Here is a 24,541-nt window from a genome sequence, read left to right as displayed (position 1 = left end):
TTAGACTATGGGTGTTAGCAATGGTTTTATTACTTGAGAATTTTCCATGTCTGTTAGAAATCATCTCCATATGCCAATAAATGTAATTTTAACTAAAATACAGATTGCAACTCTTGCATCTGAGTGTCACTGTATGTGTGGTTCCCCTCCTTACAGAAGAAGCTCAAAATAAAATCCATAAAAGAAATTGAATTGTATTAAATTATCTCAACTCAGGTATCAACCAAACATATGGAGCATGCAGTCACATTGGCTGAATCAAAATTAGGGTTAGGTCTTTTGGATGCATTCCTTTAACTGACAAAACGCCCTCCTGTGTGCAACTAACTACTGTCTGATCATTACAACTGCAAAATAATCATAGTTGCTAAGAACTGCAATACTCAATGAGCACAAGAATGTCTGGTACCCTAAGCAGTCTGTTCCCTATCCAGTAAAGGACCTAATTATGATCTTTATTATGCACAAGCTGCTTCTAGTAAGTGACATTTGGAACTGGGATTAACTAGGAAATATATATTCAGGTCCTTGCCAAGAAACAGGTTCTGCTGGTACAAGAAACATCATCTGAAATCGTATTTCAATACTGCAAAATAGTCAAACAAATGATGATTCTATCTGCCTCACTTTGTTCATTAGCCAGTACAAAGCTCATAAATTTTATACAGTTATTTGAGCAATCAGTACACACTATCTCAAGTTATAATTACCCACTAGATATTAGAAGTTTCTCTGTTCCAGGCAATTTAATTGGTTGAATAATATTGGCCTTCTTTCATAGCGAGGATTCACAAAATTTCATCAAAATACATTCAGACAAACTCTGTTGTTCTTTAATGTCCAGGACAAAATGTAAGAACAAAGTATAAGGGGATTACTATTTTTCTGTTTCTTGGGAGTAACATATAGAAACATGTTGTATATATGTGACACCATATTACTGAGAGTACCTCTTTTGTTTTGTTTTTTTCTCTAAGAAAGAAATCAAAAATGTATAAATGGAAAATTTAAAAGTTATTAAGAAATAAGGAGGGTTAAGTATGTAAGGTGCTCCTCATAATTCAAGTCTGTATAAAGATGTACTACTGAATGACTTGAAGAAGATGCTAACAGAAGTTAGCACCAAGAGAGTAAGAAAAAGAGGAAGAGAGACAATCCATGCTGTTATGGTTAGTCCAACAGCTCAGGTGTGTAACCCCAGTACAGATTTACACACACAACTTTAGTCTAATAAACTTTTTATGAACTGTGGAAAAGGAAAAGCAGTGTTATAAAAGAAAATAGGTTTTTAAAAAGTGTCAGGATATGCCTAGCCTTCAAAATTTCTCCATACAAAGATATGTTGAATCCCAAGATTCTGTAGGGGTCAGGAACACTGCCTTTAACTAGTGTCTGGAAAATGCATTAAACTTCCCTCTCAAATGCCATTTCAACAATATTTTCTATCTACTATCAGTGATGAAATATTCTTTGAAATAAACAGTGTACAGGGTCATAGAGAAGAAATTTGCAGAAATAGCAACTACAGCAGAGCTAAGTTAATAAATTGGATGTTCCTGTAAATGATTTTTAAGTTTACACTTTTACTTTCCACCTCTGAAAACTGACATAATTTGCAAACTTTTTCTGCCAGAGATCTTGTTGTGCAACTCTTTTCATGTAGCAGCATTTGTCACAATCACAAACTTTTCAGGCAAAAAAAAACCCAACAAAAAACAACAAAAAACCCCAACAAAACCAAACTCCAGTCTGTGTGATAAATAGCAGGATATTTCTTGTGGAAAATCTGCAAATTACTTCCTTCCTGGATCTGATGACTCACAGGACACAACACAAAACCCTTTTCCCAAGCACAGGAGACACAGCAAATGGAGAATAGCAACTTTGAAAAGGTGCAAATTAAGTGCTTTCATTAAGATCTGCTTATCAGAAGTAGCACAGTACTAAATAGCAGCATAGATTCTGCGTAGCATTCACTCAGTGTCTTTTCATAACTCACCAGTCGCTTTTTGAAGGTAACCAACAATATGTCAAGAGGAAATGGGCTCAGGTTGCACCAGGGGTGGTTTAGACTGGGTAGTGGGAAGAAGTTCTTCAATGAAAGGGTGGTCAGACATTGTAACAGGCTGCCCAGGGAAGTGGTGGAGTCATCATCCCTGGCAGCGTCAGGGTAATGTTTTGAATCAGTGATCTTGAAGGTCTTTTCCAACATAAATGACACTTTGACCTTTCAAGCCTTTCTCTAAGAAGTTACACAGGTACCATCTGTGACCAGAGGCAACACAATGAAGATATATTTTCTATTAAATAAAAAGAAAAACTAAACCAAAACAATTTTCCACAATCTTCTCAGCTAATTCTCCCATTCACATATTACAAAATTCTGTAAGGTCTATCTGACCAAGGTCAATCCTTCCAGAGACACTTCTATCCCTAGATCAGTAAAACCTAGCCTGTTCCTTTCCTTTCACTGAAATTTTCATATTACTGCCATGCTACTTAGAGTGGCACCTTAAGGCATCATGCTGACAAATACATTCAATTTTCTGTTACTCCTGATTCCATTGACAAACATTTGTTTTCCGCACCAACTATGCAGTGATTTGGTCTCACTCATAAATTTTCTTTCAAACTCAGAAAAATTAGAGTTTTGATTCATTTTAGCACTGTGCTGTAATTGTGACAATAATACCAAGTCCAAATGAAAGAACTAGCAAGAGGAAATGAATAGAATTTTAAGTTTCCAGTAGCGTTTCATCTTTCTAGCAAAAGGAAAACTAGCAAATGATGCAATGTGGTGCACAGAAATTAAATTATCAAGAAGCCACTATATGGCTTTTCATTACTCATTTAACAAAGGATATGTTGGAAAGTTTCAGAGTTCTTATTAGCAGTAATGTGGCTGTTTATGAATATTGACATTATAAGCCATTCATTAGTCTCAGAACTAGGAGGGTGTGGCATCATATAACCTACAAACTTACTTAGACTGCAAAATTCTGCTAAGAATTCTGTATGAATTAATTCTAAGTGGTGTTTTCACAGCTTTAGAAAAGAAATTATCTTCTTTCTTGACTCCATTGAAACATATTTACTGAGTTATGGACTCCACAGCATGAAAAATTTAACTGATTGAGTTAAAATTACTAACTATTGATTTCTCTTGACTTTGTAAACTTGGTGACATCTGTTGGCTGACATTTCCAGCTTGATAATATTTAAAGTGGCTCCGCAAAAGGAAAGACAAAATACTTTAATATCACATCCCTATTACAACTATGTCATTGTGTTGCCAGTAATGTTGAACGAGGTGATCCTTTCTCTCCACAGAACACTGGAGTGACCACACCTGGACTTCTGGATCCAATTCTGGGCTCCCCAGTACAAGAGAGACATGGACATATTGGAGAGAGTTCAACATATTGAGAGACACGGAGAGAGTTCAACAAATGACCATGAAGATTGTGATGGGACTAGAGCATCTCTCCTATAGGAAAAAGATGAGAGAACTGGAACAGGCCAGCCTAGAGAAGAAAATGCTCAGATTGGATCCTACCAAGGAATATAAATATCTGAAGGAAAAGAATGACTAAGAGGGAAACACTATTCTGAGTGCTGCCTGGCGACAGGGCAAGAGGCACCAGGCACAAACTGAAAAATAAGAAATTCCAAATGAAATGAGAAAACACATCTTCACTGAAGTAAGGCAGGCTGTTCAGTAAGGTCAAAAAATCTTCTTCTGTGGAAATATTCACCATCCAACTGGACATGTTCCAGGCAGGATGCTGTAGCTGATCATGGTTGAGTTGAGGGAGCAGGCCAGCTGCCCTCAAGAGGTCCCTTCCAACCCACAAGATTCTTTGACTCCCTAAATTTAAAAGGTCTTCTATCAAAGGTATTTCCAGGTACCCATACACACAGCACCACACTAAGAATTATATTTAAATAACAAATGTTCCAAAGAACTATGAGATGCAGCAAACAAAGGCTTCTTCATTTTAATTTCATCAGTACATTACCCCTCTCCTTGTATTGTACTAACAAGGGCCTGTAGGTGGTATCATAATGCAACCAATGAATAAAAGAAAATATTAATGGCCGTAAGGTGAAATATTAAAAAAAAAATATCTTGGTCAGCTTACCATCTGCCTATGCACGTATGGAGGCAAAAGTGTGCGAATGTAAGTTTTTACATTGTTTGAGTTTTCTAATTTTTTAAGAAGATCTCTATAAAACTCTAAGCAATAATGATCCAATGATTGTGAGCATGCAGTATAGTGAAAGAAAAAAGTCTTAAAATTTCTTCAGTATTATCAGAATCCAGGTGAAATTTCTCTTAGCTGGGTTGGCACGTGCCAGAAGTCTTTCAAGCCATGCAGACAAGTTTAAGAAGTATACTTCTGCACAATACTTAACTGTACCACAGATAAAACATCAACAACAGCTCCTTACTGTGAGCTCCAGGCACTCAATTAGATTGTGCCTTTGGTATAATTAGGCTGATAGACATTACAGAGCAGTTGCACTAAAATTAATGTATACTATCCCAGCCTAAGAGAACAGGAATAATCATTCTGATAAGCCTGACTCTTTAGACATCCTGAGGTAAAATAAATCATTCCTGAGGTAAAATAAAGCCTGCAGCCCCAAAGAGTCTTTACATTTGAGAGTTAGACGTAAAATTCTCCCAGTATAATCTCCTAGATTTCAGGCTCACATTTGCAGCTCTACTCCTACATCTCTAGAGAAAGACCTAGATTTCATTTTGATCAGATGACTATAAAATCTGATTTATAGTTTTGTCAGTAAGTGATAAAACAAAAGAGAACAACATTTAAAATAAAGTGGGTGAACAGTGAAGATGTTTAGAGTTGTGGCTAGATATGTCTGTGATCTTTTGTGACTAAATAAACTTTTTTAGCATCAATATATTTCATTTGTATATATGTACATTGACATTTCCATATATGAAATTCCATGCAGTCATTGACATAATTTAAAACCCTTTTTGTCATACCAATCAAAGAAGACAAGAGCTTCAGAAACCGACTCAGGATCCTATGCAAATATTTTACTCCTGAACTGGATAAATCTAATAATCTCAGACATTTCTGATCATGAACATACCCATTGTTTTTCAATTACAGTTTTACTAGACAGGAGGGATCGAAAAATCCACATAATTGCCATAACTACACTTTCAATCATGTAAATCTATAATTAAAGCTGTATGTTTATGCAGTTTTATTATAAAGCCACTTCAAACATGAGCAGGTTTTCCTCTTAGGTGAGGAAAGAGAATTAAGTAAAACAGACAACTTACTTAGGTTACCACTTCTACCCACACTTGCAAAAAGGCCACTTGCTGAATTATCAGAGTAGTGCAAGTTATGTACTTATTTTCTGTCTTTTTATGTGTACACAAACACTACATCTCAGACACCATTTTGTGACAAAAACAGATAAAGGATGACATGAAGTGTCGACACCTTTCCATATGGTATTTACCAAAAAAAGATATGCTTTTATATACATGGGAAATATATAACATATAACAGACTAGATTGCTCTTCAGCACCAGCAATCAATGGGGCTAAGAGAATCTATTCACTTTACATGTGCATGCCATCCTAATCAGTAGTAAGTAAAAGACCTTGCTGACAACATATAAGATAACTGGGGAATGAGAAGAATGCAAGTTGTATAAAAAAAAATTTAAAGTTTTAAGGCATAATAAAGTGTACTTCAAAAGCCAAAACATGTAAACAAAGGGAAAGTGATTAACAGAGATGACTTTGAACATTTGGTATAGACTGCATCATTTCGCACAAACTGGCCTTAAAGCAAAGTTTGTACAAATATAATCTTAGATTGTACATTAAAATACAACCTTTTTAATCTTAATGTTTATCTAAACTCAAGAAATATACTTTTTGCAACTTAAAAAAAAGAAAAAAATGCAAGTTTCTGATATATGAGCACATCATTGTGCTTTTGAGAAGACATAGTCAATTGTGAAGCTGTTTATGTGTTCTACAAGTTAGGTAAGAATGTATTAACAAACCACATAATTGGTTAAAAGGCAACAAATTGAATTTAAATAGACATCCTTTCCAAATGCCAACTAGTAAATCACATCAGGACATAATATGTTTTTCACTCAGAAAATGAGAGCAAGGTGCACTTTTGAAATGTCTGTCTTTGGCTGTACAGCATGTAATTCGAAAGAACTGTATTTATGACCTACATTCAAGTAGAGAGGTGAAAAACACCATAAATCATCACAATTCACAGTAGTATGTATCAAACATCTGATTAACTTCATTACATAAATGCTAACTGCCTTTCTTTCAATATTCTGTTCACTTACATGACGGAGTAAACACCACACAAGATTACAGAAGCATTGACATATGCTATTGAATTGCATCACAGCTGCATGACACCAACACCTGAGAGTGTTAAGCTAGGAGCTTGCCTCCTGTATCTCAGGCTTATCTGAAATACATATCTCCATCAGCTTTACCCTTCCTTTCATGCAATGGAAAAAAATCCATACAAAATTTAAAAATCAGCAAGAATGTCCAAAGCCAACATAATTCATAATCAGTCTTTATTAACCCAAAATTTAAGATCTGCTGACAATATATCTGTGACACGAAATGCACCTCTGATTTGAAAACCAAAATGTTGCAATCATAAAAGATGCAGTCCCTTATTTAGATGTATCTAACGCATTTAGTATTAAATTATCCTTCTTTATTATCCTAATGAGAAATGTTCGACTTTTTTTAATGGTGGTGGGTGCTAGTTACTCAAAAATATAGTTTGAAGACTTTTGAAAAAATAAACAAATTATTGGGCTAAATCTCCCAGTTCTAGATTCTTTCTAACACATTTTGAACAGTGCAATGGTCTGATTAACCAGCACAATAAAGGAAGAGATATTTAAATGAAAAATTAACCTTGTAATAGTCCAATGTGCAATCAGATAATTCATTATTAGTAAAAAATATTTATTATTTTTTAATAAAAAACATTCAGAGTTATTTGGGGGATTTTTTTTTTGTGGTTTTACTTTTGTTAAACACAAGAAGTCCTTCACAGAGTTACAAGAAAACATACCATTCATTGGTATTTCCCCTGGATGTGCCTTGCACAGCAAGTCCTAAGGCCAACTTTAAGACTGCAACTGAAATACTACAATTTCATACCAAAATTTTAATCTCTCTGACATAGGGTATTTATGATAAAACAAAAATAAATCGAAATATACTGCAGCCAAACTCTGAAATAATTACTGATTTTAAATACTATGAAAAATATTGTTCCATGCATTAAATTAATAAATTACTTTTATGCAGCAGTGAGAGAATAAAACAAGGTTCATTTTTTTCCCTTTCTCTTTTTTGATTACTTTGTTGCTCTTACTGGCACAGTCCAATACATACTATATTAATGACCTAGCCAAGAAAAATTTTCTAGATTATTAGCTACTTTCAGATTTTGAGATATTCTTCTCTTTTTTTGCTCCTTACACAGCATTAAGTTTCAGGAATTTGTGTTGTTTGCATTTCCTTCAGTGTTAATCTTAATCGAGACATTTGTTTTCCTTCAAAACATCCTATATCACAAAACATGTAAAGTGTCCCTGACACAACCTATGTCCTAATGTAGTGAGTCACATTCCTTTTTCTTGACCACTTTGTCCAAAAAAATTAAGACAATGGAAGTGGATAGGATAGTTGTTTAAACATTTAAAGAATCTACAGAAATATAAAAACCTTTTCCTATGTCCTGAATACTCACACAAGTTGTTGCATGTTTTGTGCATATTTAGGTAGACTCTTAACAATCACTGCAAGACTCCTTTTCCCTGGTAAGGTTTTCATACAAGTTCTGAAAGCAGTCTACGTGAAGGTTTTTACCTTTGAAAGCTCTAGAGAGATCCCTTCTTTTGGTAATCTGCAATCCTGACCCAGGACAACACACTCAACAAATTCAGTTTCTTCTTTTTTGGTTTTACTTTTTCAAATAAAACTAAAATACAACGAAACCAACAAACCAGTAATAATAAATCTAATTATAAAATTGTACTTGTAAAAGAAAAAATGCTTAACCTCTTTATGGCAAGGTTAAAGCTGAACTACAGCTGACTTGCTTTAGGCTCTTCTTACATTGCTGGTTGTTTTTCTCAGACAAGACCTTGTCACTGTATAAGCCCTGCTAGTTTTCACAGCCAAACTGTACTTTGGACTTAGGTCCAAAGAACTTAATTTCTTTCCCTTTCAATATGTACTCTTGAAAATAGCTTCTAACCTAGCCAGAAGACATGCTTGACATCTTGACATTTTTCACTCTTTGGCATTCCTTTATCATTGTTTCGCCTCTTCAGATGTGACTTTGTTCGACAAGGTTGTCCTACAACAAGCTACTTTAGGATTTGTGATAATAGAAAAGGAAAAAGAAAACCCTTTCTTCTAAAAGATATAACAACAAAAAGATCTTCATGGAGGAAAAAAAGGGCAAGATTTAAAAAATAAATATTTCTTTCACAAGTTTTAGTTGCTAAACCACCTCTGGTCAAGGAACCATCCATTTGAGAAGAAAATATGACCTTCCACTCTCTGCCTTTTATCTTGGCCGTGCTTTGTGGGTATTTTTATAGATCTAACAACTGAACTTTTCCATTTCATGTCAGCTGTGTCACATATATTGCAAGGAAAGAAGCTACAACATTGAGTCTTAGATGCTCTTTTAGCCTTTGTCACCTACTTGCCAGCAGGCCACCCAGTTCTGATTCTCTGCGTGTTTATCTGGATGTCCAGCATTAGAGACTGACTTATTCCACCACTGGAACAGAATTGGACACACTACATAAAATTAAGAATCCGTGAAAGTAGAGATCAATGCCTAGATCTTTCTCTCTTTATGATTTTCAGTAAGTCTGTAACACTTATCAAGTATGATCAGTAATAACTTTTACAAAGGAAATCTCTCAGATCTCTGGTACGACACTAAACTTGATCTGCAGAGTAAACTTTCTGTGATTACAGTGATTGTCAAATATTTGTGTTCTGAAAAACTGTGACCTGAGTGCAAACATAAACATTGCTGCATCTCACTAAGGCATAAAACAGTTCTGAGCCAGGAAAGAAATCTCCTATGATTTTATCAGCTTCAACCAGTTACCTGCATCTACTGCTAAAATAAATGAAAATGTTACAGTCTCTCAAAAGTGTACTTTTTTAAGCTATAACCTTTTTTTTCCTTTCTTTTAATAACTAGACTGCTACATGTAGCTACAAAAACTTTTTCATTATTTGATGGGTCAGCTCTAGACCCATTAGAACATGGAAACTATACGTACAAATTTAGTGAATTTAATTTAAATGATTCTTGTATATATTAAGAATAATAATCACATGGTGAGATAAAGACACACAGCACCTGTGTCTTTCCATATATTTTTTGTGGGAATTTATCAGAAAGACAGCCTTCATATGAGCACATACAAGTATATGTCCACCAAGGTTTGTATCCTCTTTAATCTTCCACAGTAAGCATGCATTTCTGGAAGACATGCCAAAGAACTTTTAACCATATTGCCACCACAATATCAGTGGAAGCAAACCATGACCAACACCTCAGTAATGTCCAGGATAATATCTGACTAGACAATTTTTTTGAGGAGAAAAAAAAGTAAATCTTTAGACTCAAAATTATTTCAACTACCCTGTGACATACAGATACAACAATGACTTTTGAAAACAATGATGTAGAATTTCAGGTAACACCAGGAACTACCCAAAAGTAATTTAAAAAAAATCTGAAGAGAGATTTCTGGCCATATTTTCAACCTATTTCCAAGTTACATTGTATGAAGCTGTTTTGACCTCACTGATGTTGCATCAGGAATTAATAAGCAAAATTTCTGGGTCATTATCTTCAAAGTTAATTTTTGGGAGACCTGTTCATTAAGCAGGGTTCTTTCCTCAGTTCTCTAAATTTATTTAAAATAAAAACTAATCTCCTATTAAGGCATCACTGCCCACTTGCTCACGGGCTAAAAATATAATGTTACAAGGAAGAAAACTTTCACTTGGATCCCATCACAGCAAGACAAAAGCAAAAAAGAAAATCTAGAAAGAAATATTTTTATCATCAAATCTATGACATATTTTGCTAGTTTTCCACCCATCTTTTCACACTTCTAGAACTACACAGTTGTTGCTAGCTTTCTTTTTGGCTGACAAAGTCAAAAAACAAAAAGTTACTATCCACAACATGCCCCAGTTGCTCGTTAACATCTCTCTTCTCATGCACCCTCAGGTCTACTAGCTCAACTTCATGCACAGTCAGAGCTGGTGGTGATCAAAATGTTTAGTGTCAAATTAAGCTTGGCTTTTCAGTTCAAGATATTTGACAGAAACACAGTAAGGAGAGGCTACAAATGCAATTCTACCGTCAGACAGGTGGCTATAATAATTTCTGGCAGGATGCAGTGAAGAGCAGCTGAGGTATGCTCAGAGCTGTAATCTTTCCACCAAGCTCAGCAGCAACCAAGTCAGCATTTCAGACCACAGCCCCAAAGTTTTGGAGACAGATGAGAGGAAGGAGTGGCACATTATCACAGACAGAATCCTAAACCCTTTTAGAGATTGGCTATGGCTGAAGAAAAAAACTCTGTCTTATGAAACTAAAAAATGAGAACAGAAATCCTTAGTTTTCTATGTGAGTTTGCATTTATGGAATAATGAAAACCAGTAAAAATAGGGAACCATGAGAATTCTCACAAGGCATGTAGCAGCATGTAAAACCTATATCTTTTACAAGATATGATTTTTTCCAGGACTGGCTACATTGATACAATGCTACAGGAAGTAGCTGATGTGAAGCATTGACTGTACCCAACAGCATACAAAATTCACTTTGCAATTCTTCCCTTCCCTTGGTCATCTTATGGTTACAAAAGCCAGCTCCAGAGCTTATGTGTTGGGTACACCCAAACCCTGTTTCTGGGAACCCAGGTGCTGCCAAGTCCCCCAGACCCTGGGTAAAAGCTAGGCAGCGGTTCAGTCCCTTTGGATATTTATCTAACAAAGACCGATCATTAAACACAAGAAAATGTTGACTACAACACAAGCTAAAAATTTCTCTCTTGCAAGTAAGGAAACAGCAAATTCACTTTCTTCTTGGGCTCCAAACCCATGGTTTAGCCAAAACTATGTGCTTCCTCTCTGCTTACTTCAAATAAAATTTATTCTCTGCTAATTTCACAACAACTAAAAATAAAAAGGATCTTACTGAGATAGCATTGGAAATATTCATTTAACATAGTCACTTTCCAGAAACTGGATTAGGAGTTGCTTGTAGTCCTAGTTCTGTACAAGAGATCATAAATTTCAGATGGGAATATCAAAGGCACTTGCAAATGTTAACTCAGTAGTTTTAACCCTTCAAGCTAGATAAAAGACAGACTGTCATTAATTAACACCAGAGAAATACTATGTTTCCTTTCTCCACGGTCTGCAGTCTATCATACATTCAAAATAAAACACACTGCTTCCATGGAAAAGAAAGAAAAGGCAAGAGTGAAGCTTTTACTTTTGTAATTTCTGGCTGGATTGAATACACTCTGATTTTTATGCTGGGAAGAAAACAAAACTCTAAATTACCATTCTCACTCAAAAAGTAGAAAAGGAGTTAGGTGTCTCAAAGAGGCACTACAACACCAAAACTTATATACTCCTGAAGGTATGTGCTCCTTCCTAAAAAATAGAAACATTTGATTATTTTGAAGTAGCTGGCCAGAGCTGGCAGTTGAACTCAATTATGATTCTATCAAGTGCCAGCTAATATATTCAATATTATTTGAGAGAAGATGAAATATAGTAGTCCATGCAAATCAGAATGGAAAGGTCTCTCACTAAGTGATGCTGAGCTGCACCTTGTCCATGAACAGGTCAAACATTCCAGATTAAAAAAATCTAATGCATGAAAAACTAAAGGATAAAATCAGTTTAGCAGAATTATTTAAAAGTCCTTTGTTTCAAAAACACACTCCTGCAGAACTTAAAGCAGAAAAACATATAACATAGTATTATTCTTTTTGTAAAAGGTCACAAGTAATTAAAAAGATTATATTAACGTAATGTCCGCATTGTTTTCTGTGTCCATCTGCAAGACCTATTTTCTCTACACTGTTTAGCATATGCTGGGAAGAGATAATAATAAGCTTGCTTAAGATTTCTCCAAAGATTGCAGGACACATGTAACATTTATTTAAGATTATCAAAAGCTATAGTGAAAATTAGGAAATTATTTAATGTATACAGAAATGGAGCACTAGAGTTGGTCCTTTAGGGCAGTTGATGCTTCCTTATGCTTAATGCCAGCTAGGCCCCAACCCACTAAAAAAAGCACTACAGATTAGTGTTTTCTGCCAGGCCATGCTGTAAATTAACGCTCTTAATTGTACTGGCATGGTGCTCGAGGGGAAAAACTAATTCTAAACTCAGAGAAATCAGAAGAAAGACTTTAATTCTGCTCTACTAAGCAAGAGGGTTATCTTAGATAAGGAAATATTTTAAGCACACAAAGAATGTTCCCGTCATCATTATCTTCTAGAATGATCTGGTGTCCATCTGAGCAATTTTGTTTTAAGAGCCTAAACTCCATTCCTTCAGATAATACTCCAGTGCCAAACAAGTCTTTGATTGTCCTGTTCATCACTTTTTTTTCTGCATCTTACCCCAAGATTATATAAATATTTTGTTTCACCTTCACAGGTTCATCTTTTCCTTTGGCCTTAATGATGTAAAACTCTATAAATCAATTCTACTCTTGCCATTATGACAAACAAGATACTTGCCCTTCTTTTGCTCCAAGTCTTGAATTCTTCCATTCACTTATGGTCTTGCCTCTCCACAAATACTCTTACCTTTCTCAAAACTATATTTTTTTGGAAGAAGGGTACTTGATTTAATAATCAGTGCACATAAAAAAATATCCTTTTAAACTGGCTCTATTTCTCTAACCTGGTTTCTCCAATTACTGAAGTTAGAAGTGGATGTTCGCATCCAAAGTGACTAGAAATGAGCACTTAACAGATTCAATACATTTCCAAGTCAGGCAAATATAGTCCTGAAGACTTAGAACTGAATTTATCCTTGTGAAATCACCAATAGCTCTACAGACCTCTACAGACTGCTATTTCTAAAAAAGAGCAAATGATAAAGTCAACACTCACTGCAAATAAGACTGCGGAGTGAGCAATAAGAGTAAAAATGTAGGTAGAAAGGACTTTTGGAGATCAAAAAAGTCCAGATTCCTCCCCAAGGCATAGCTACCTTCTAAATTTTATTGGGTTGTTTTTGGGCCATGTCCAGATGAATTTTAAAACATCTAAGTCTGAAGGTCTCTCTCTGAGCAACTTGTCCCAGAGCTTAACCTTGCTCCCTGTGAAAAGCTTCCTCTTCAAATTCAACAGGAATCTCCTTCATGGACACCTGTGGCCACCATCCTGTGCCCTATTGCTGTGCACCTCCCAGGGGAGCCTGGCTCTGACCCCTCTGCTGCTGAATCTAGCTCCCCGCAGTGCCCTTTCTCTTGTCTCCTGCAATACAACTGCCACAAACTCTAGGCCTCCCACTCATCACTATATTTTCTTGACCTCCTTCTTCTTTTGGAGCCCTACAAATTTGGCACAGCTGCTCCACTGCAATAGAAGAGGAGAATTCTGTGCCTCAATTTTACCCCTGTGCCTGCCCTTCCTTGGTATAAGGGCACTTTCCACCTGTAATCCATACCCCACCAGATTCCCGTGCCTCTTTCCATGTAACTATTGGCAGCTGGGCTCTATCACTGTGCTGGGAAATCCCAAATTAGATGCAGAACTTCTGCTGAGCTGTCTTTGTGAAGCATATTTATACAGAGTTTTAAGACAATACTCCTGTCCTAAGAAACTTAAGCCTAAACTAGGCGAGACAAGTAGGTGAGATAGGATAAAAATTACCTGTTCAAGAAAGACTACTAGCTAGAAAGAAGGCTGGTTAAAAGTTCTGAGACGGATTCAGAGGGACCATGAAGACAAATGAAAATTCAGGAGCTTCTGTTCAAATTGTGGGAGACAGATAACTGAGAAACTCAAATGTAAAAATGGGTGATAGAAATAAATAAAGCCATAATATTAGAGGGCTACTTCACTGTAAGTCATAAGAATAAAAGAAAGATTGAAAGCAAATTAAGATTATGTACAACCTTAGGCCTGCCACTCATGTCTTCATTCAACTATTTATTTTTTCACTTCTGAGATTCCAATTAGGCAACATCAAAGATACCACAAGGCACTTGAGGTACAAAAAGGTCTTCAAAAGGAAAAGTAGTACTGCAGTGTGTCTGTACTATCTGTCAAGGAAGAGTTCAATAAGCCTCTACTGCACTTGAACAATGAGGAGTGAAAAGTATGACCTTAAAATATAAGTGATGGGAAGAAGTAAGCATGTGCCTGAAAGGAAATCTCAAATTCATCATCCTAAGCTTTCAAAGACAAACTTTAAACAAAATGGAGGGAGCTGAAAATACCTATTCATTTTGCTTGTGAGAAAAACCAATCTCTCATGCCTTTAGGCAGTACAGAATTATGTGGTCTTTTGAGCTGAAATAGTGCAAACTGTAGAGGATCAGACTGAATAAATGTTAAGATACCAGTCTCACAGGACCTTTGGGAATCTATGCAATAACAATATTTTTGAGATGTCACACACAGGAATGGTGTATTTGTTGTAGTTATATACAACTTGCAGAGTAACCAAATAAAAATGAAAGGATGTGTATCCAACAAGGAATAGAGTAAAAGACAAAGGAAATATCTGCATGGGAATATGTAACACATATAAAAAGACCCATCATTTTAAGGCAAGTTGTAAAGAAAGAATGAAAAACAAACAAGCAAAGAAAAAAAACACCCAAAAAACCCCCACACCAAACTGATACCTTTCAACTGGGCTATGCTACAAGAAATACTAAGTGGAAAAACATTAATCTATTTCAAGTGCTGAAAAGTTGGTGTGGTTAGTAGGGCTCTTTTCCCCAGTTTATGTAAAGATTTGACATGCAGAGTTCATTTAGTCCTTATAGCAAGAAAAAATTTCCTTATCCTAAATAAAGTAGACAGTTTCCTAAATCTGTAAATTTTTACACAGCACTACTGTTACAGCTGATGCAGAGCTGTAGATATATATATATATATGTCTGAAGAAGGCTTTTTGAATAAGTCCTCCTGTTGACCTTGTTGCAAAGACCTTCCTTCCTGAAGACAAATTTTTGGTGCACTTTATTCAGGCTACAAGAATGGTGGCAGCTGTGCAGAAGCCCTCTGGTCTCTGTGATGGGAAGGTAATACCAACAGAGTCCACCTCCATTGCAGAATTTCTTTCTGTGCTGTTAAGCAGAAGTATCACTAAAAAGCTGAGGGCTGAGGATCTCAGTATATCTCAAGGTTAAGATTCAGCTCAGTATGCAAATATATTTTGCCCTGGTGGGTGAGCCAAAATTAGGCAGAAGATAGGTATAATTTTCAATATCTAGTATATTGCTTATAATATCATAAAAAGTATTTACAAACCCTGATTATTTGGTCTAAGCCTGTAATCCTCTTTAGGAGTAAGATATCTACTGCATAAATACCTTCTTGAGGGGGAAAAAAAATCAACTCCTTTATGTGGCAAACTGTAAAACTAACTACATCTTCTTGTGAAAAAAAAGAGATAAGAAGGCATAAAGGAGCTGACTCTAATTGACACCTTTCCTACAATAATCTGGAACAATACTTCAAGAAGAGCAAAAAACAGGTTTAGTCATGCCCTTCTTTTTTTGTATCATATGCCAAAAAAGGCTTCAATCTCTTTCTTAAATGACATACTTTTACTTCCTTATTGAATTCTTTATTTCATCTCTTTTATCCTTTACTTTCTACCCTTTTTTAATCAATTGCTAAAATTGGTCAGCAGAATTGCACATCAGGTACACAACACTTCCTTTTATTGGCATGAGATACATGGGAGACAGGAGCTGAAAAGGCCAGTCATTATGTGCAGTCCAGAAGCTATCATTTCCTGCAGACAATGTATGTTCACAGTATAGCAGGAATGAGGCCAAATTTGATTTAAACTATCCATTTGAAGTTCCTTTTTTCTGCAATTATTCAAAGTCCATCTTTGTTCCAAATATAATGCTCTCTAATGTCCAGACTCTACAAAAATGGAGCAAAAGTACTTGGACCTTTAATGTAGCTACAGCTAAAATAAAGACAGAAGTAAAAACATAGAGTGGGCAGTAATGAAAAAGTCATTAAAAAGTGTAAAGACATAATGGAAAAAGTGGGGAACTGGGAAGATAAGAACTCAGCAGGAATAACAAATGCCCCATCCTCAAATGCCATGGAGGTTCACCATTTCCTTCCTGAGTGGTAGCTGTCTGGTGTTCAGGGACCCAGCAGGATCTCACATTGAAATAATCAGGCATTATAACATTCTGCCTGGCAGTAGTTTACCTATCTAATGTTTCTATCAGAAAATAAATAATTGCTGTGTAGTCATAAATTCACTACATTTCTGCTTGCAAGTCTTTGGGGATGATAAGAGTTGTTCAAATAAACATGTCACAGTAGAGAAAGAGTATAGAAAAGAAAAGAATGGTTTGATTAAAGATTTATCTATCAGTTTGAATTTACTAACACTGCAGTTTTTAGAATAAGAAAATGAAGTTGACCTTCAGGTTTGCAAAAGATAAACAACTTTGCCAATTCAGAAAATCAGTTGATACTTTTAAGTCTCAATGTGGATAAAACAGTATTTTTCAAACAGCCAGCTCATTTTGAATCTGTCTTTAGTGGCAACATCACAAAAGCATAGAGAAGAGCAAAGTGTTTCCTTTAGGGCTAACACTGCATGTAGATATTACAGAAATGTCACTATAAAAAACTTTGTAGATTGCTGGTGATCTTGTTGTGACACCAAAGATTGACTAGACAGACTGACAGGCTAAAGACCTTGTCTGCAAGTCAATTTGTATGACATTCTTTTTTCAGTTCTCATTTTCCTGAACACAGTTATTGCCAGAATATTGAAAATCTTCAGAACACAAAAAAACAATTCTACATTGATATGCCTCTAATTAGTTTGCAGATCCCATAAATCTACTTAAATATTAACTAATATTTTTTAAAAAACATAAGCCTGAATCTAAAAAGTGCAGATTTTTGGGGGGTGTGTGGGGGGGGTGTGGTGAATTAGCAAATTTACAAGCTGCAATTTAATACAAAATTTTTAATGAAATCACTTATCTTTCACCTAATATAAAATGTGAATGCTAAATATACAAGCACCTATATTTTGGGATTTCTCCAAAGCTAAGGAAAGTAATGTTCTGCTTTTAAAAGCAAAATTATAGCTGTATGTTGCAAAAAAGTATGTGCTCACAAGTCTCAAAACTTTTGACAAATCCACCTAAATGAATCATGAGCATGGAGACACTCTTTGAGTTTCGCTTTGTGGGGGAGTCACGATAGTCATTAAAACATATTAAGCTCCACAATAAATAGAGCGAGTGCTCATTATAATATAAGGAGTAAATTATCACACAATGGTACTGTGGAGGAAACTCACTGCATTTCAAGACTGTTATACCTCTTTGTAATTAAAAAAAATTAAAAAACCAAAAAGAAAACAAACAAGCAAACAAAAATCCAAACAAACACAAATGGAGACATCTCCTGTTTCAGTTCAGAACTAGAAAACTTATAGGTATAGCCATGACATAGCATAGCAAACACACTACAATAGTGTAACAATATAATCCCACTGGCTTCAGTAGCACAGTAGGTATTAATAGCTTTAGGAAATCAGTCATCACCTGACCTGTATAGTCTGAAAGAACTCAAGTTCATTAGCCTTCAAGTCACAATGCAAGGCTACATAGTCAGTTGTCTTCCTGCTGGCTTTCCTTGTGAGGTATTGATAAACCTCCTGAAAAGGTTTTCATCTAGGAGGCTACTTTTCAAAGGTTCTTACAAAGGAACATCCCTCTGGTCATCTTTTCCATTTATCTGCCTCATGGCTAAAGAAAGATTATCAAAATAATGGTGCCCTATTTTTCTTTCCCTGCATCCAGGCTGTTGTTCCCCCAGCTTTCTCTCTTTTAGATCCAGAATGTGACAAACCTTCCTATAAAATGACATAGCTCTCTAATCCAGCAGAAAATTAACCCAGAGGGAAAAAAAAATTACTAGGGAAAAACAGCAACTTGTTGGCTGAATATTTTTGCATACATTCTCTGTAAGCTCCTTTATGCTCTCTGAGGATCAAGTCTCTGGTAACACATATCCCTCTACTAACTCCTCCTTAATAGACCAAGAGGTATCCAACATTATGTTTCTCTCTAATAGTTTAAAACATGGTATTAGAATGATGCAGTTGATTGAGTGGGATCTGAGAAATATAAAGACCTCCTCCAGGAAAATATTCATGCAACATGATCACTCCCCCTAAGTCCTCTAAACCTAATGTCCAATTTATAGCACACAAATGGCATGCACAGTCCAGCCAATGCATTTCTGCAGTCCCAGCAGAAAGCTGGGGACTGAACCACAGCACTGTGGAACCCACTCCCTGTGTAAAAGCTGTGCACAGTCTGCATGCCCATAATGGGCCGGCTAAACACCTGGGAAGAGGCACCTGCTGCTTGAAGGGAGTTATGGCAGCAGGTCACATCATCTGTGCCAGGATCAGCAGCTATCTTCCCACTCTGCTGCCTCTTGGCACAATTCTGGCGCACCCACTCTGTTAATGCACAGGGAACTGGATGCCTTGGATGGCTGTCCTGAGAGTACACAAGATAACACTGGAAGAAGCCCAACCAGCTAGAAATGTTGAGTTCCATTTGAAAACTTGTTAGCTTGCTGGTTGTTCTGACATTTTCCAAAATCACTTAGAAGGGTTTCTAGTACAAAACCACACAGGATTTAAAAGTGTTAGTTGTGCATTCATTGAAAATGAATGAGTATAAGAACAAACATTATACTTTTCCACAAGTTTTCTAGAAGTTTCTTAGATTATTCATAACTTTAAAAAAATGTACAAAAAACCAACTAAACATGCAATGATAAATGGACTGATTATTTTACACCTTCCCTTCTGCAAATAGAAAAATATTTAAGATCTCTCTAGCCTGAATAGTCAAGATAATAACTCTGAGCTCAAATTCACTAATATGAATGCAAGAATTCACGCTTTAATGAACAGCAAATATATAACAAATTTTCTTCATCAGCAAAGTGTGTGGAAATTGCGTGTAATAAATGATGCGTAGCTTTTTTTCTTGATTTTATTACTCCAGTAAGAAAGCTTATTATTTATTGAAAGACCAAATGTAAAGCATACAAGAAATAGAGATTGAGGACTGTAGTCCAGGCATCAATGACTTTCCCAGTATTTTTATATATTGTCAGTTGCCATGAGCAGTTAATGGCTAACATGCTACAGTGCTCATATGCCCTAGTTTTATTTCACCTCTCCTGAAAGCCAAGATTTTACATTTAAAGCAGTCAGCACTTCCCAGGTGCTAATACAGTACATCAGTGTTAAAATACCTTTTTACACTCAAATTAAATCTTTCTCACTATTGAATGAGCTAAAGGAGCTTCCTCCCTTATAGGAACTACTGTTTTCTTCAAATATGCACAAACACATGCATATGCATTCCAACACCCCAAAAATTAATAGCAGCATTATTGGCCTGACACCATTACTAACCTACCAAATTTTTCAGTAATAATAGGAAGATTCTCTTCTGAAGGAGCACTTGTATTTTACACGCAGAACGGGACTCACAGAGACAGTCTGAAACTTGACTCTGAATATTTCAAATACTTGCCCTGCAATTATAGAGATTGTATTCATGTTGCTATTTTTCAAAATTATTTGTTCTATCACTTGTCATATCATCAACAGCAGAGCAGGACTGAAAGTTTGAATACTGAAGCTTGAGATATGGGCTTCAGTATTCAATTCACCTCAACATGAAGCATCATCTTAAATCTCCTTCAAAGAGCTGCCCAATACACAAATGTTTACAAGTCAAAGACAAAACAAGATTCTTTTCTCTGGGCAAAGTATAATTACTGAAAATGAAAGCAAACATAGTGTCTTGAACCAAAAGGTTTTCTTTCACAGCTTTCATACCATCCAGCAAGAACAAGATGTAAAATAAACAGAATTCAAATCCAAATGTATGACTTTTGTAGGACAATATATTACTGATTTGGTTAAGGTGACTAATCATAGAATTCAAATAAATCATTTCATATAATAATGAAAATGCACATTCCCATCTGTGACCATAAGATATCCTGCGCCAAAAAATTTCTCAGTCTAGTGCCACACAATGTTACTCATAATTTTTACATGCCTTTAGATTATCAAACATGGTACTTTTTTAAATTTGATATTCATTTCTTTGTACCTTCTCTAAGAATATGTGTGTACACTTAACATATATACAACCATAATTGTGCTGTAAGAGCTTAATGGCAATTAATTACTAAACAACACAGTGCATGATGGAGATACTGGAACAGGCTGCCCAAGGAAGGTGTCAATGTCCCATCCCTTGCAGTGTTCAAGGCTTTGAGTAACCTGGTCTAGTGAAAGATGGCTAAACCCATGGCAGGGCAGAGCAGGTTGGATTAGATGTTCTTCAAAGGTCTCTTTCAACCCAAACCATTTCATGATTCTATGATACACCTGGAAATACCAAAATGAGGAGTCAATCAAATAGAGTTGGTTGTTTTCAACAGAATACTGAACAGGGACAAGATATGCTAGGAAACATTTAGACCACCTATACTGAAGCATGTACTTCTATATCACTAGCAGGGAGAGGCAGATTTCTCCAAAGAATGGTTCAAAGCAGTTGTTGTACATTAAAAACTTAAAGATATTGCATAAGGAAAAGACTGCTGGTCCTACCACATCACTCATCCCATCTGCTAAGTCAAGACAATGTGGCTGATCCCTCCTGTAATATTACAAAGTACTTTCAGGATTAAATATTACAAAGTACTTTCAGGGTTCAATATTACAGTAGACTGTGCAGTACTACAGTACAAGGAGAAAACAACAAAATATCTCACAGATCCTTACTACAGTCCTAGCATAGAAATGCAGCTGGTGCCTCAGCTAGCTTGTGTATTTTTACACCACACTTCACAAGCAGCCTTGAAAATTTGGCCTTGTAAGCACTGGATAAATTGTACTGAAACCTAGGTAAGGTGAAGTGAGAATGGAATAATTTGTCTGTGACCTAAATATACTCCCTTTTGCAAGAAGATCTGCTTAAAAGAAGCAAACAATTTCACAAGGAGTAGGGAGTAAAGTAATGCTTTGTCTTTTCTATGATAACAAACCCAGCTTTACCTCTACTCAGTTTTGAATAAATTCCATAAAAATATAAATGACAATTGCCATCAAGCAAAACTGTATTTCTTACAGGCCTCAAGAAACTGCAGAATGTATTTTCATTATATAAGGACTGCAGATGTGCAAATGCTACCAAGTTGCCTGTCGATTACTTATAAAGCTTCATGATTATGTTATTCTGATTGTGTTCAATCCAAAAAGACATTACTTCAAAAAAAGCCCCAGTCCCCAAAAGAAACCCCTGAAACAACAACTTCCTCCACATAAGCACAACCCCTAAACAGGAGATCAGCCTTATTCACTCCTTTCAATCTCAAACTTTTTTTATTCTAAATTCTGTTGATTCTTAAAACCAGTCAAAAAGAAAAGTAATGGTACATTATTAAAACCATATTTCAAAACATTTCAGCATTAACTGTTTTCTGGATAAAACCTGGTTTTGGAGGGGAAAAAATCTTATCATGCCAATCTTTGTTGTCCCTTATATGATACACGATTCGTTTAGCCCTCAATTCAGAAACTTCTTAAAAATTCCACTTCCATTCTTTGGGTTTCCAAATTCCATGTAGCTTCATTTGCTGGAAATGGATGGCAAAATTGTGTATAATTCAAAACAGAAGGAATAGAGTAATGAAGACAATACACTTCGGTATTAGGTTCTGCAATATTTTTTTTTAAACAGTATCATATAATATTCATTGTTCATTCTACACTTATTATGCAATGCTCACGTCATACATGAAGTTACTGAGTGCTTTAGGGACTTGTCCAAGTCTACCAATCAAGTATATGATGAAGTTTAAGCACTTTGCCCTGATTTTTCACCAGATCATACACATACTATTTAAACTGCATCTCTACGGATAATGGAAAATAAGTTTTCCACCATAATTATGCTAGTGAGATATTTGTGCTGGCTTACATAGACCTGTGTAGGCTATGCTGGGGTTTTCATATGGAGTTTCTTCTTATGACCTTTGCACATGTATAATCTTCTTCTCAGAAAAGATGCATAGAATCTCTTCTATGAATGCAATCACTTTATGTTGTTGGGAGGTTTTGCTATGTATTTTGTGTGCTTCCTGCCCTGCCAGCTGCCACCTTTATTTTGCATTGCCTATAAGCAATGGAACTGTGCCCCATGGTGTCATGATGGCAGATTTAGGCCCCTTTGCAGGACAGGTCTGCCAGGGCTAACTAGCTGTTAGCTGTCCAAACAGGAGCTCGTGTTCATGTGCATGGAACAGATGACTCACTGGTATTTAGCTGGTTTTATTCAATCTGATAAGACTGATAATTTTTAGCACTAATTGTATTAACAGAAATTCAGCTCTTAACCAGGAGCAGGAACTATAGTTAACAGAATTTTTCATACCTTTCAAGTTTCATTTATCAGCCAGAGATAAAGGTTGAAGTCTTCCATATGACCATATTGAGAACTAGTAAGTCAATTGCTCATATTTTTAATGTTTAGAGCTCATATGTTAAATGTTTCAGAGTTCAGAGACAAAATTATAAAAAAAAAAAATAAAATAATGAAGTCACTTTTAAGTACAGATTATTCCCTGAAGGCTATTATGTAAATTTTACGCACCACAGGAATGTCAGTTCTGGTGCAGTAACAACTGTGCCTCTCTGGCGTGCACACATGCACCCTCATACACTAATTTTGGATGTTGAAGACATTTATCCCCAGTTGTTTTATAACTTTGCATATGTTCACCAGAGCTACTACCATGAATTAGCACAGCATGCACCAACAAAGTGGTTGAGTTACAGTCTCTGCATTGCAGGACAAAAACACTAAACAACACTTTTTAATGTAGGTAGTAAAGAAGAATCCTCTCAAATTAAGCTACTTGAGGAATTAAACTAGACAAAGTATAAAAAATTTTGACTGGCATTTTGTCCTAATAGTAGAGCCAACAATGCTATCCTAGAAAGTCTTTCAGGATCTTCAGTACCTGCAAGTTGAAGGCATTTAGTTTTGGATCTCATCTGTAAATGGTTCAGTCAGCAGCACAGTGCCCCCTAAGACATGCTTGTGCACTGAATTTGCTCCTTTTCAAAGGAAAGTGCTGTCTGACACACAATTTCTCCAGTCAATTAAAAAAAAAAAAAAAACCAGGTAAAAGTGAATGTGTTGGTTTGGTTGTTTTCTTGATTCATTTTGTAGGTTTTTTGTTGGATTGTTTGCTTTCTGTTTGATTGACATTTTCTATTCAGAGAAGAAAAAAGGTTCTTATTGTTGTCCTTAAATAGGATGATTAGTAACTTTAACTACAAAAGTAAAACATTACATAGTTTCCATAGGTATATGCAACAAAAAAAGAGTCAACACTTAATTTGCATTAGGTAACTATACCATATTATGTCTTCTTCAGAAAAATATGAAATGAAATAAAATGAAATATTCTGTAAAAAGCAGTGAAGTAGGTTAAAGAAGCCTTTTGGTTATTTCTCTAAATCTTCTTACCTTTACAGTTAGGCAAAATGCCAAACGTGGCAAACTTTTAAATTAATTCTATATTTGCCCCGAAAACAAACATTTACTACTATTCAGTAGAAGGACAATTTATGCAGAAGGAAGGCTTCAGTGTTTTCACTCAACTGTGTATGGCTGACTGCAGCACAGAAGTAAAGATTTGGAAAGGAAGGAGCTATGCCTAGTGTCTCGGAATGAAAAATACATTCTGTATCTTGATTATAGGAAGTGATTTTATCACCTGTACTAACTGAAGTCATAATTTTACCTGTGTTTTCCATTGTATTTCCTTTGATTGTGAAAAACTAATGGGGCATTGATGCACATGAAATTGAATTTATCCCAACCCTTAATCTGAATGATAAACTACATTGAAATATGAGAAATGCTCATACTGTTTTACAGAGATCCAGTCAGAGAAATACATGCAGGTATCTACGTTTGCCATGTTTCATTGGCTTCTGTACCCTGTCCTCCTTGTATCTTGTCACTCCTGTACACAAAACAGACTCACAGGCACACACAGACACATACACACACACACAGGTTCAGGACTATGTTGTTTTCAGAGACACAC

General features: G+C 35.7%; 1 protein-coding gene across 9 annotated transcripts in view; it reads right to left on the bottom strand.

The window, feature by feature from the left end:
* The window catches only part of CDH18 (cadherin 18), a 495,321-nt gene that overhangs the window by 204,802 nt on the left and 265,978 nt on the right, over positions 1 to 24,541 (bottom strand). The window lies entirely within an intron of this gene.

This window comes from Zonotrichia leucophrys, chromosome 2, assembly GCF_028769735.1.
Source record: "Zonotrichia leucophrys gambelii isolate GWCS_2022_RI chromosome 2, RI_Zleu_2.0, whole genome shotgun sequence".
In the NCBI taxonomy this organism is placed as follows: Eukaryota; Metazoa; Chordata; class Aves; order Passeriformes; family Passerellidae; genus Zonotrichia; species Zonotrichia leucophrys.
The sequence above is the reverse complement of the archived record's forward strand: the minus strand, read 5'-3'. Positions and strand labels throughout refer to the sequence as shown.